Genomic DNA, 11,973 nt, shown 5'->3' on the forward strand with positions numbered 1-11,973 from the left:
AAGGATTATCCATTTGGCATAGTCTTTAATTGTAGAAGAAAGAAGTGCATTCATTTGCTTCTTTGAAGAGAGAAAAATAAACTTTGCATAATCTTACACAAACATGCCAGGGTTAGACCCAACTCTAATCCTTCATCATCTCAACATTTTTTTAGAGGTCAAGCTAGTTAAGAAAAAGCTCAAGAAAATGCATCCCCACATAGCCCTATTAGTCAAAACAAAAATAGAGAATTTTTTCATCACCAGCTTCATCAAAGAAACATGGTAGTATACACATTTTTATTGATTTTTGGGACATAAAAAAATCATGTCCTAAAGATGATTTCCCCCTTCCTAGCATCAACACAATTGTAGATCTGACAATGGGTCATTCTATGTTCTCACTCATGGATGGATTTTTAGGGTACAACTAGATTAGGATAGTACCAGAGGATCAAGAGAAAATAGCTTTTACTTATTCCTAGGTCATATTTTGTTGGAATGTCATGCCTTTTAGCCTCAAGAATGCACAGGGTACCTATCAGTGGGCCATGACAACTATCTACCATGACATGAGGCATATTTTTATGGAAGATTATGTTGATATAATCATTTACAAAACTCATACCTAAGAGGATCATCTTTCCATCTTGGAAAAGATATTTACCTACCTAGAAGCATTAAAAGTTAGGATAAACCTTATAAAATGTGTTTTTAGCATGAAATATGGAAAACTCTTATGGTACATAGTTTTAACCAAAGGGATTAAGGTTGATCCTAAAAGGGTACATGCTATAGTCAACATGCAACCTCCAAAGAACTTGAGTTAGTTACATTCTCTTCAAGGAAAACTTCAATCTGTCTATTGCTTAATTTCTTAGTTAGCAGAAATGTGTGTGCCTTCCACCCACCTTCTCCACAAGGACATAGTTTTAAATGGGATGCTTGTTTTTAGATGGCCTTTGATTTACTCAAAACCTACTTGGTGAATCCACCTATGTTGGTACCTTCAGTATCACACAAACCATTGTTGTTGTATATTTCCTTAACAAATAAATCAATTGGAGCCCTCTTGGCATAGGAAAATGACCAAGGAAAAGAAAACATCATTTATTATATCAGTCACACCCTAGTCAACTATGACCTCAATTACACCTTTATTGAAAAATCTTGTTTAGCTATAGTTTTTGCTTCCCAAAAACTATGCTATTATATTTTGACACATAAGGTTAAGCTCATCTTCAAGATTGATCCCCTCAAGTATCTTCTCAATAAGAAAAAATTAATAAGAAGATTGGCCAAGTGGGTACTGATCCTGAGTGAGTTTGATATTGAGGATGTCGATAGGAAAGCAATAAAAGGACAAGATATTGCTAATCAATTGGCAGATGCAACCATAGAAAGCTCAAGTTCTATCATAGCTAATGTTTTGGATATGCACATTTTTCAAACAAAGCCTATCACTTTAAAGGTCTATTTTGATGGTTCTTATACACACCATGGTTTAGGCACTAGTATTTTGTTTATTATGCCTTGGGGAGTTACCATCCCCAAGTTCTAGAAGCTACTTTTTCCCTACACAAACAATATGGTAGAATATGAAGTGTTGGTCTAGGGCCTCAAACTAGCTTTATAATGGTAATGAATAGTGCTAGAAGTTGATGGAGATTCTTAGTTGATCATCAATCAAGTCATCAACATGTATCAAACCAAGGATGAAATATTAATTCCCTATAAATATATGGTTGAAAAATTCCTACAGATAAGAATAGATCAGTAGATGCCATGGCCTCCTTGGTCTTCTTGCTTTAGTTACCTAAGAAACATGAGAAATATGAGTTCTTAATAGAAGAGGTGGTTCAACCTACATTCACTGAACCTATTTCCCCCATTATTTTCCATTTAGACACCCTTGATTCCCTCAAGTATAACTCCATCATCACCTACCTCTGCAATAACACCACTCCCTCTAATCTCTCATGAAACCAAAGAAAAAATTTCATTCAACAAACCTCGTGCTTCACATTGGTGGCTAATATGCTATATAGGAAAGGTCTTGATGGTACTTTGTTTAGATGTCTTGAAAATGATGAGTTGAGAGTCACTCTGTAAGAAGTCCATGCAAGTATCTGTGGGTCACACTCTAGTGGGTTTATGCTAGCAAAGAAGATTGAAGATTCTTAGGAAGGGCTATTCTTGGCCAACCATGGAAAAGGATTATATCAATTGTGTTAAATCTTGCAAAAAATGTCAAATACATGGTAACCTTTTTCATGTGCCATCCCAAGAACTCAACCCTTTGGCCATACCATGGCATTTTTATCACTAGGGTTTTGATTTTATTGGAGCCATCCACCCACCTTCATCCTGTGGACATAAATGGATTATCATTGTAAAAAAATACTTCACCAAGTGGGTTGAAGCGACACCACTTGATGACTCTAAAGGAAGAAAATCTATTCATTCTAAATCATATCATTTCTCAATTTGGGATACATCATGCCATTCTCATAGAAAATGCCTTGTACTTTAAAAATTAAATAATTGACAAATTATGTGAGAAATTTCACATTATATAGCATTCCTTGTCAATCTATTATCCCCAAAGTAATGGCCAAGAAGATGCCACAAACAAGACCATTATCAACATTCTTAAAAAAATCATTAATGACATTGGTAGAGATTGGAATTTACAACTAGACCCCACCTACTAGGCCTATAGGAAGAGTGTTAGGATGCCTAAAGAGCTACACCTTTCTACTTGGTCTATGGTAGTGAAGTCATTCTTCCTCTAGACCTTGAGATCCTATTCTTGAGAGTTACTCTTTGTGATATCCCATCTGATGAAGACTACAAAGTGGCCCATCTAGAGTAGCTATAACTATTGGAGTAACACCAATGAACAATGGATGAGCACCTCAAAGTGTATCAAAATAGGTTGTCAAGACATTATAAAAAAATGGTCAAACTGCATGTTTTTCAAGTTGGTGACCTACTCCTCCAAAAAAAAACCCTAAGAATCAAGCTACTAGGTAAAAGAAAGGAAATAGGAGGCCAATTGGATTGGTCCTTATACTATCACAAAATATTTCAGGACCATTACTTACAAAATTTTAGATTGTGATGAAGATGACCTCGTAGAACCCATCAACAATGTTCATCTCTAAAGGTTTTATGTCTAAAGCTTAGAGGAAAAACACTAGAAAATGCTGAAACAAAAAATAGAGATGAGAAAAAACCACCTCTAGCTTAAAATGAGTGAGAGATAAGACCTTTGGATCTCCCTAAACAACAAAGGTTCTTCAAAGTAGACAAACAAAAAGGCATGACATAAACAACTCTCTCTGAGATAAATTTTTCTTGTTTGTAGCCTTCTCCTAGTTGAGTTAATTTTGCACATATCCAATTGAGAAACACTTATGGATTACAATTTAGTGGTTTATGGGAATCAAACATAGTTCACAATAGTGGAGACAACCAGCAAAACAACACCAACAAGATAGTAGGGAAATCAGAGGAAACATGGAGTCTGATTATGTTCTAAGATATCATAGACATGAATTGTAGGAAAATCATTGCATATATTAGATATCCTCTATGGCCAATAATTCTCAATATCCATCTTAGCCTTCATACAATCCATTTGAAGTCCCAAAGTTCATTTTCACCTCCATCGTCACTAATATAGCTCTTTGGGTTCACTCTTAGCCCTTTTGGCCCACTTTTGGTCTCCTTGACTCTTTAGGTGCCTCCACATAGCCCTAGTTATCTCTATATTTCAACAAATCTCACTTAGATTCTAATTCCACTCCCACTAGTTCATAAATTGCCAAAAAATGTCAAAAACATTGAAAAGCTCAAAAATTGTCAAAAACATTCAAAAATTTCCAAAAATTGTCAAAAACATTCAAAAATTGTAAAAAACATTCACAAATTGCCAAAATTTGTCAAAAACATTCAAAATTTATCAAAAATTGTCAAAAACATTAAACAATTATAAAAATTTATCAAAAACATTCAAAAACTATAAAAACTTTTCAAAAACATTTAAAAATAGTCAAAAATTCTCAAAAACATTCAAAATTGTCCAAAATTACCACAAACACTCGAAATGGGTAATACTTGCCAAAAATAGCTAAAAAATCTCGAAAAGTTAACAACAGCCCAAAATTCTAGTCAAACATGGTCCACCTTAGCTCAAATAGGCTATTTAATTATGCATAAATTATTATTGTATTTTTCAAATAGATGATCCATTGATTTCATGTTGAACTGGTGTCCATCTATAATTTTTGCTCCTTTGTTACAACTATATTGAAAAATATTTAAATACTTTATGGCATGTTTTAATTCTCTATTACCTCTAGCAAAACAATAAATAGTGCCTCAAATGCATTAAGAACCAGTGTAGTTATGTCTTCAAACATCTTGTTGGGCTTTGGAAAATCTGGCACATCACAAATTGAGAAGGAGGCTCTAGTAGAGTCCCCTATTCTTTCCTCTTGTTAAGAAGAATAATTCCTACTAGATTATTAGTCTTACTTATGTTATAGAGCCCATGGTTCACAAATTTTGAACAAATATATCAATGTCTTCTCGAAAGGCCCACATATCCTCCAGACTCTTTCATCATCCCCTAACTGGGGTAGAGAATAAGTAAGTCTAAGTTTGAGAGATTGCAACAATCTCCTTGCCTTTCTTGGACCCTTGAAGCACCTTTTAGGCCTGAATTCTTGTCTCAAGGCCTTTTTTTTCCTTCTATAGGCCCCTCAAGTGCCTTTCTAAGCCCCCAAAGCACCTTTTTATGCCCAAATACCTTTTTCAAGACCCTATTTTGCCTTTATAGGCCCATCATGTGCCTTGTTCGGCCCCTCAAGTATCATTTTAGGCCCTCAAGTGCCTTTTTAGGCACCAAGCACATTTTTGAAAGACTAAGCATCTTTCTTGGACCCCCAAACACCATTTTCAAGGTCCCTGTTGGGCCACTTTTGGCCATCAAAACCTCTTATAGGTCCAAACACCATTTCATAGGCCTAATGAGCATCCATCTCACCACAGACCTAGAGAAAAATCCCAACTTTTGTCTTTGGCTTTTTTGTAAAAGCTATCAATATATACATAATTGTGCCTTATAATTCATGGTTTAGTACTTCATGCTTTTCCACCTTGAATACCATGGCTCTCCCAATATTACACAAGTTTCTACTCATCTTTCATTGAGAGCCCATTCTACCATTCAATTCCCCATACATAAGTGAGTGTCTTTCTTCCTCTACAAATCTTATTGTTCCTACTCTTATGGAGATTCATGCCCTTCCAAATATTTATAAAAATTCCCAAAACATTCAAATATTTATCAAAAACTTGGAAAAAAAAAATTCATATATGCTCCTATAATTTTCAAAAGCATGCTATTATATTTCAAAAAAAACAAAAAACATACACGACAATGTTTACCTGACACATTAACATCAACAATAGCCATCCATTTTCTTGAAACACAAACAAACACAATTTTATTCTATTATGATGGCAATGAAAATATTACATTCAATTCAAATCTAGCGGATCATTTATTCTAGCCTTCCTTGGGGAGGTGGTAGGACAAGGTGTCCAATCAAGGGTGTTTTTCAAGACCCAGTTCCAAAAGAAGAAGCCCCTGGTGTTAATCCTCTTCATACCTGCACTACATTCATGGAAATCATAAATATACCACCACATATTTGCACATTCAACAATTACATAAATTCCCTATCCACAAACTACGTCTCCTGTTAGTTCTCATTTGGGAATGTCTGATGATAATGTCCCATATAATAGGCAACTTCTTGATGCACTTTCATAGTCCATTGCATATCCACAAACATGTTCTCCACCAATGTATTTATCATGGGCATAGTGATCATTCACTAGTCCATCTCTCATTCCTATTGCATTTGATCTGTCGACATTCACCACAGTTCTACATCTACCTTGTCTCATTCAAGAATAACTGCAACTATCTCAACTGTCTCACCTTTGGCTTACCCCACCTGTAGTTTTGCTTCTAATGATTTTATTCACACTTGTTTTATATTCACCACTACTTGGAGATATCTCGACTCTATTTTCCCTCCATCTTCCTACTCCTTCATCAAACCTAGAAAAAATGAAACTTCTTGCTCTACATTATCCGCTTAGACTCTCTCTATGACCATCATTTTTTATAAATCCTCCACCTTAGCCATCACTTGCACCCCACTTTTCTCCTTTTTTCATGGTTCCACTATGCCCAATCCACTTACAGTTGTAGTTTCTCCTTTCATTAACCCTTGTCACAACATCATAAGGCTAATCAATTGACCTACTAAACTTGTAACCTCCCTGATGCTGACATCTTCTACCACTCTTTGAGCTTCTCTTGCAGTATCCTCTAGTGATTCTACCCCTTCTACCACTATTACTACTTTTGACACACTCTTTTTCACCCTAGATAGATGGTTCTCTGCCTGCATCATTAGTTCCTCATCCAATACCACCTAAAATGTTTGCTGCACTATGCTTCTTGACAATATCATTAATATTGATAATGATGTTTCTTCCACCTTGACCCCTATACCCTTAGGTTGTGCTAGCACCATTCCCACCTAACTTATTTCACCTCACTCATGGTCTAATGCTTGTATTTTAGACTGATACACCGATTCCCCAAACATTCACTAACTACATTTTTCTCTCTATTCTTGCCTCACCCACCCACCCTAGCTAACATCACCCTCCTATTGCAACTAATCTAGTGAGCTTGATAGTTCTTCACTTTGACATTTCCTTGGACTTCTCAATAAAATCAATGATTGTGTGTTTCATATTCATATTATCTACCTATTTATGACCATTACTCCCCTTGACTTATACTTTGCTAGACATGTAACGCGTCGGCTCTCTGCATCCTGTCATACCAATAATAAGTAAACTTGTACCTTGACTCTAACATGCAGACACCTTCATCCTTAATGACACATGGCTCCCATAAGATCCCATTACTAAATCACTACTAACACATGCCCTACTTTTTTATCAGACTTGTACAACAATTGCTTCTAGAAAGAATTAAACAAACATGACACTATTACACACAACTGTCAGCATTGTTGGTCCACAAATTAATGTTTTCCTACTATTATGAGCTTCTAGTACCTCAAATGATGTACTTGACTAGAGGTACCAGGATGAAGCCATGATCTTCTATTTACCCTTGGTTTTCACTATTTTGTGCCAGTGACCCTCTAATTTTATACATTATTGATGTCATCTTCTAAGTGCCTCCTCTTATTTGGAAGGCCATGTGTACCTTGACCACTTTTGTATGATATCTTATGTGGGATTCTCTATATAACATGTAACTGTTTGAATGTGTATTTTCATTTGCTACAAATGTAATCCTTGTTCTTAATAGTTGTCTTATTTTTCATGTACATTTCTTGTGTTTGGTTGTACTACCTTGCATGATACAATATTCATATCAGTATAGCCAAGATAGTGGTGTTTGTACTAGGTCACTTTCTACTAAATGATCTATGATGATACTTAATTTGCATCTCTTTTACAAAAAGTGATAGATAGTTGCAGTCATTTAGTTTGCATGTTCATCTTGGGTACTTTAAAAACAAAGAGTTGTCACATCAATCAAGATAACACAAATAGACCTCAACAAAACCACTCAAAAAATAGGAAACACAACTTAGGACTAACTATCAAATAGAAAATAACAACATCAACATCAAAAAAAAGCTTTTAATACTCAACTCTTGTGGACTTTTTCTCATTGAATTACTCTTCATTATCAATTATATCCATTCTACCTCATTCCTCATTACATCACATCATCTATTTTCATTGCATGACCTTTGAATATCAAACAATTTAATTTCATTACACTCATTTCATTTCATTACATTTCATCACTATGTGACCTTAGAATCTCAAACAATCAGGGTCACTAATCTCTCCTAGTTTACCTCATGGCTTTTTCCACCACCTCATTTATTACATTGTGTGACCTTCAAATCTCAAATAATTTTGGTCACTTTTCATTACACAATTCATCATATTGTATGCATTCACTATTTCACCTATTCTTACTTGGATCTCAAGTTCCATTTGTGACCTTGAGATCTCAAATTATGAGACTCGTCTCTTAACATGTTTCTACCTCTTTCTCATTCATTTTCTTCCATACATTCCTTTTTGTTTACAATCCCATTTACCATTTCATTCTATTGCATTTCGTCACATTTCATTTCACTTCTCGTTATCATTTCCATTTCATCATATTTCATTTCATTTCATTTATCACATGTCATGTCCCATTTACTCACATTTAATTTCTCATTATCATTTTATCATATTTTATCACATTTCATTTCATTTATCATGTCTCATTTTTGACTTATCATTTCATTTTCCATTTCTCTTTCATCCATCATTTTACATTTATAAATACATGATTATTGCATCCCATTTATACATTTCATTGTTTCCATTTCATTTCATCCATTATAGTTCTTCATATTCCATTTACTCCTATTTTATTTATCATTCCTTTCATTTCATTACATTCAATTTAATCATATTGCATCTTATATATTACATTTTGTTTATCACATTACATTTAATTAAATTTCCTTACATCACCACTCATCTCATTACATTTCAATTCACTAACATTTTCATTTCATTTCATTTACTCATTTCATTACATTACATTTTTCTTTTTTCATGTCAACCATGTGTCTTGCTACCTTATTAACACGTTTTACTCATACATGCAATTTAATTTATTCATGCACTATCTTTATATTGTGTTCTTCTATATACTACATTACTTACCCATAATGCATCAACATCTACAACCCTCATATTAGTCCAATCACAACATCACATGCATACAAAAGTCCACAATATGACAAAGTGCACAAGTCCAAGTATCAAAACTCTTGAATCCTCGTACAAATCAACAAAAATATCAAATCACATGTCAACAAGAGCATATCAAAGAGAATATTAAAACAATCACATCAGCATGAACATAAATGGTTCAAAAAATATATCCACACAGACATCACAAGTTCCTCATCAATGATATACATGATACAACACTAAAAGGGAAATATAAAATGCTACACAGATCAACCCTATGTCTCACTATCTACATCATCTATCTATGTTTACTCTATGGGTCCATAATCATTGGGGCACTGCTATCATCTTAGGGAGCCTACTTGGTCACACCTATTACCAATATGATTGGCATGGTTGTAGTCATCTGACTGGTCATAGCCCCATCTATCCTTGATGGTGGTAGTGGCCTCAGTGTCATCATAGCAATAAAAGCCTATATTATGCTTGTCAACTTTCTCATCTGTGCCTCCATGGCACTCACCTGAGTCTTTATATTTGAAGACCCAACTAGCCTCTCTAGTGGTAACTTCTCCTGTGATGGTACCTAATATGGCTGCTATGATTATAATCCTTGTGAACCTAGAATTGAAACCTGTAGTCATGACCTCTTTTGCCAAATAAACTACACATCTTGGGTAATTTGGCCCTGACCTTTCTTGTCATGCTATGCCCAATATCACCTACCCACTGGCTAGACCTTGTACCCACCCTATTTGTACCCTCATCCTTACCTCACCTTGGCAATGAATCCCTCTCTTTTTTTGCCTCTACACTGGGCCTTGTATGATAACCCTTAGTGGTGGTAACATTGTTACTCAACCTCTCCCTCCATACCTCCCTCGTACTCTTGCCCCACCTCCTGCTCTATTTCTAGCTCTTTTTTTGGCTCAACACTGACCCATACATTTTCCACATCCACCCTCATCATCTCTATCCTCTCCTCTACTAGACTACTCATCAATACTAGGAATAGGCTCTACTATATTTATGTACCTTGGAAATGGATGCTCTTTGAACCATCATGCATAGTCACCCTCCATTCTTGTGTTCTCCTCTCTATCCCTTAGTGACCATACCATTAGTGTCTTTATCATATGCAAAAATGCCTCCTAGTAGGCCTCATACTCCAAGGTCAGCCACCATACTAGCCTCTCTAATTGAACCAAAGCATAATGTGGTGATCCCTATGGCATGCCTTCTCACCAGCCAAACTATCTCACAACCTACCACAAAAAAAATCTCTCTATCACCAAAGGAATCTGACCAAGAAAATATTTTAGACCAAAGAAACACACCATCTCATCATTATCCTTGGCCCATGCCTTTGTAAACTTATATGGCCACCATATGACCTCATCAAGATCATCCATAATCCAATGCCAATACTATGTCTTGCCTAGATGGGGCTGCATCATAACACTTGAATAATTATATATGTATGCCATGTCTAATGGTCATTGTCACACACAAATTGGTCAAGTGATAGGTAGATGCTCCCATTTCCATATCCGTAACAACACTACTCTTGCTGATGGGGAAGAGGCATTCAAATACACAACCTAATGCAAATCATGATACAAATGAGCCAATATGCAGCTACCTAATGCAAATCTCCATAGATTCTCAATCATATCATGTATGATATGGCCCCATTTGACTGGACATCCTTGACCTCATCTATCTAGTAAAAAAATTCCCCTATTAGTCTAGCCAACATAGATGGCAATGGATCATACTACAGCATCTGAAACCACAACATGCTATCATCTCTGTTGCTATCATCCCCAAATACATCTTTCAATTATGTCTCATCTATCATATGATCATAGTTTACAAAATCTCCCACTATCAAGATCTAAAATATTTAATTTACATCCTTAGGGGTAATAGTTATCTCCCCATGGGCATGTGAAAGGTGTTGTGGTCCAAGTGCCACCGCTCAGCCATAGTTGTCAATAACCCTCTATTCACTTAGAATTGGGGCATCTATAGTAGATCTTTTAATCAACACCTCTCAATAACTTGACACTCCTCAATGGATAATCTACCTATAGATTCTAATGGCCATGATAAAAATGATCACAACATGATCTTATGCCCACATACTTGTCAATCAAATAATGACATCAGTATTGTATCATAAGTGATTATTCTACATCAATCAATTATCAATTATCTATCTACTCAGCTAATGGTTCTATCTTGGACCTATTATTTGTCCTACTCTATATCCATAGATGAACATGTTAAGTTACCTTACTCTATATCCTAAGGGGGACATTTTTTCTTGCCTATCCAACATCAATTAATTGATCATACACTTCACCCTATGAACAAAGGATCGCTATTGTTTGACCTATTGTAGACACTCACCATTAGATAGTCTCATGATCCTATTTTTGGTGCTCCATCAATATTACATAACCTATTTGTGCTATTTAATTCTCATTAGTGCTATTATAGAGCTCATATGCATTGTAAATTCTACTTGTGCAGTCTTATGCATCATATGCATTTGTAAATTCAACATTTACCCCTCAACCCTTATATGCGCTATGTAAATCACCAAAAGCACTACGAAAATGTGCAGATGCACCATGATATGAAAAGACACCATTTATTTGGTCATATGCATTATTTGAATACACAAATGTGCTATCACATGAAAATACACTATAGCATCAATCATATGTGCTAAAACATCCTATTTCAACATGATAGTTCACTTAGAAAAACCTACACACTTAAATGCATTGTCTAATGATTTGTATGTGCTAAAAGATAACCTACATGCACTAAAATATTTTAATGCACTACACAAACCTACGTATGTGCTATTTTACTAGGTTATATGCTATTTTTTCATAAGTCTAGGGTTTCAAAAGTACTATTTCGACATGTGTATGTGCTACTCTATGAGTTAAATGTGTCAAAAGAATTGAAAAGCACTATAGCAATCATCAAATCTTCTAAACCTTCTAAAGTACAACATTCATAAGGAAAATATGCAATTGAAAGTACAAATGTAATAATATAAAAATCTTTAAAATAGAG

The sequence above is a fragment of the Cupressus sempervirens genome, chromosome 9 (genome assembly GCF_028749045.1).
Source record: "Cupressus sempervirens isolate cs-2001-9-10 chromosome 9, ASM2874904v1, whole genome shotgun sequence".
NCBI classification, from domain to species: Eukaryota; Viridiplantae; Streptophyta; class Pinopsida; order Cupressales; family Cupressaceae; genus Cupressus; species Cupressus sempervirens.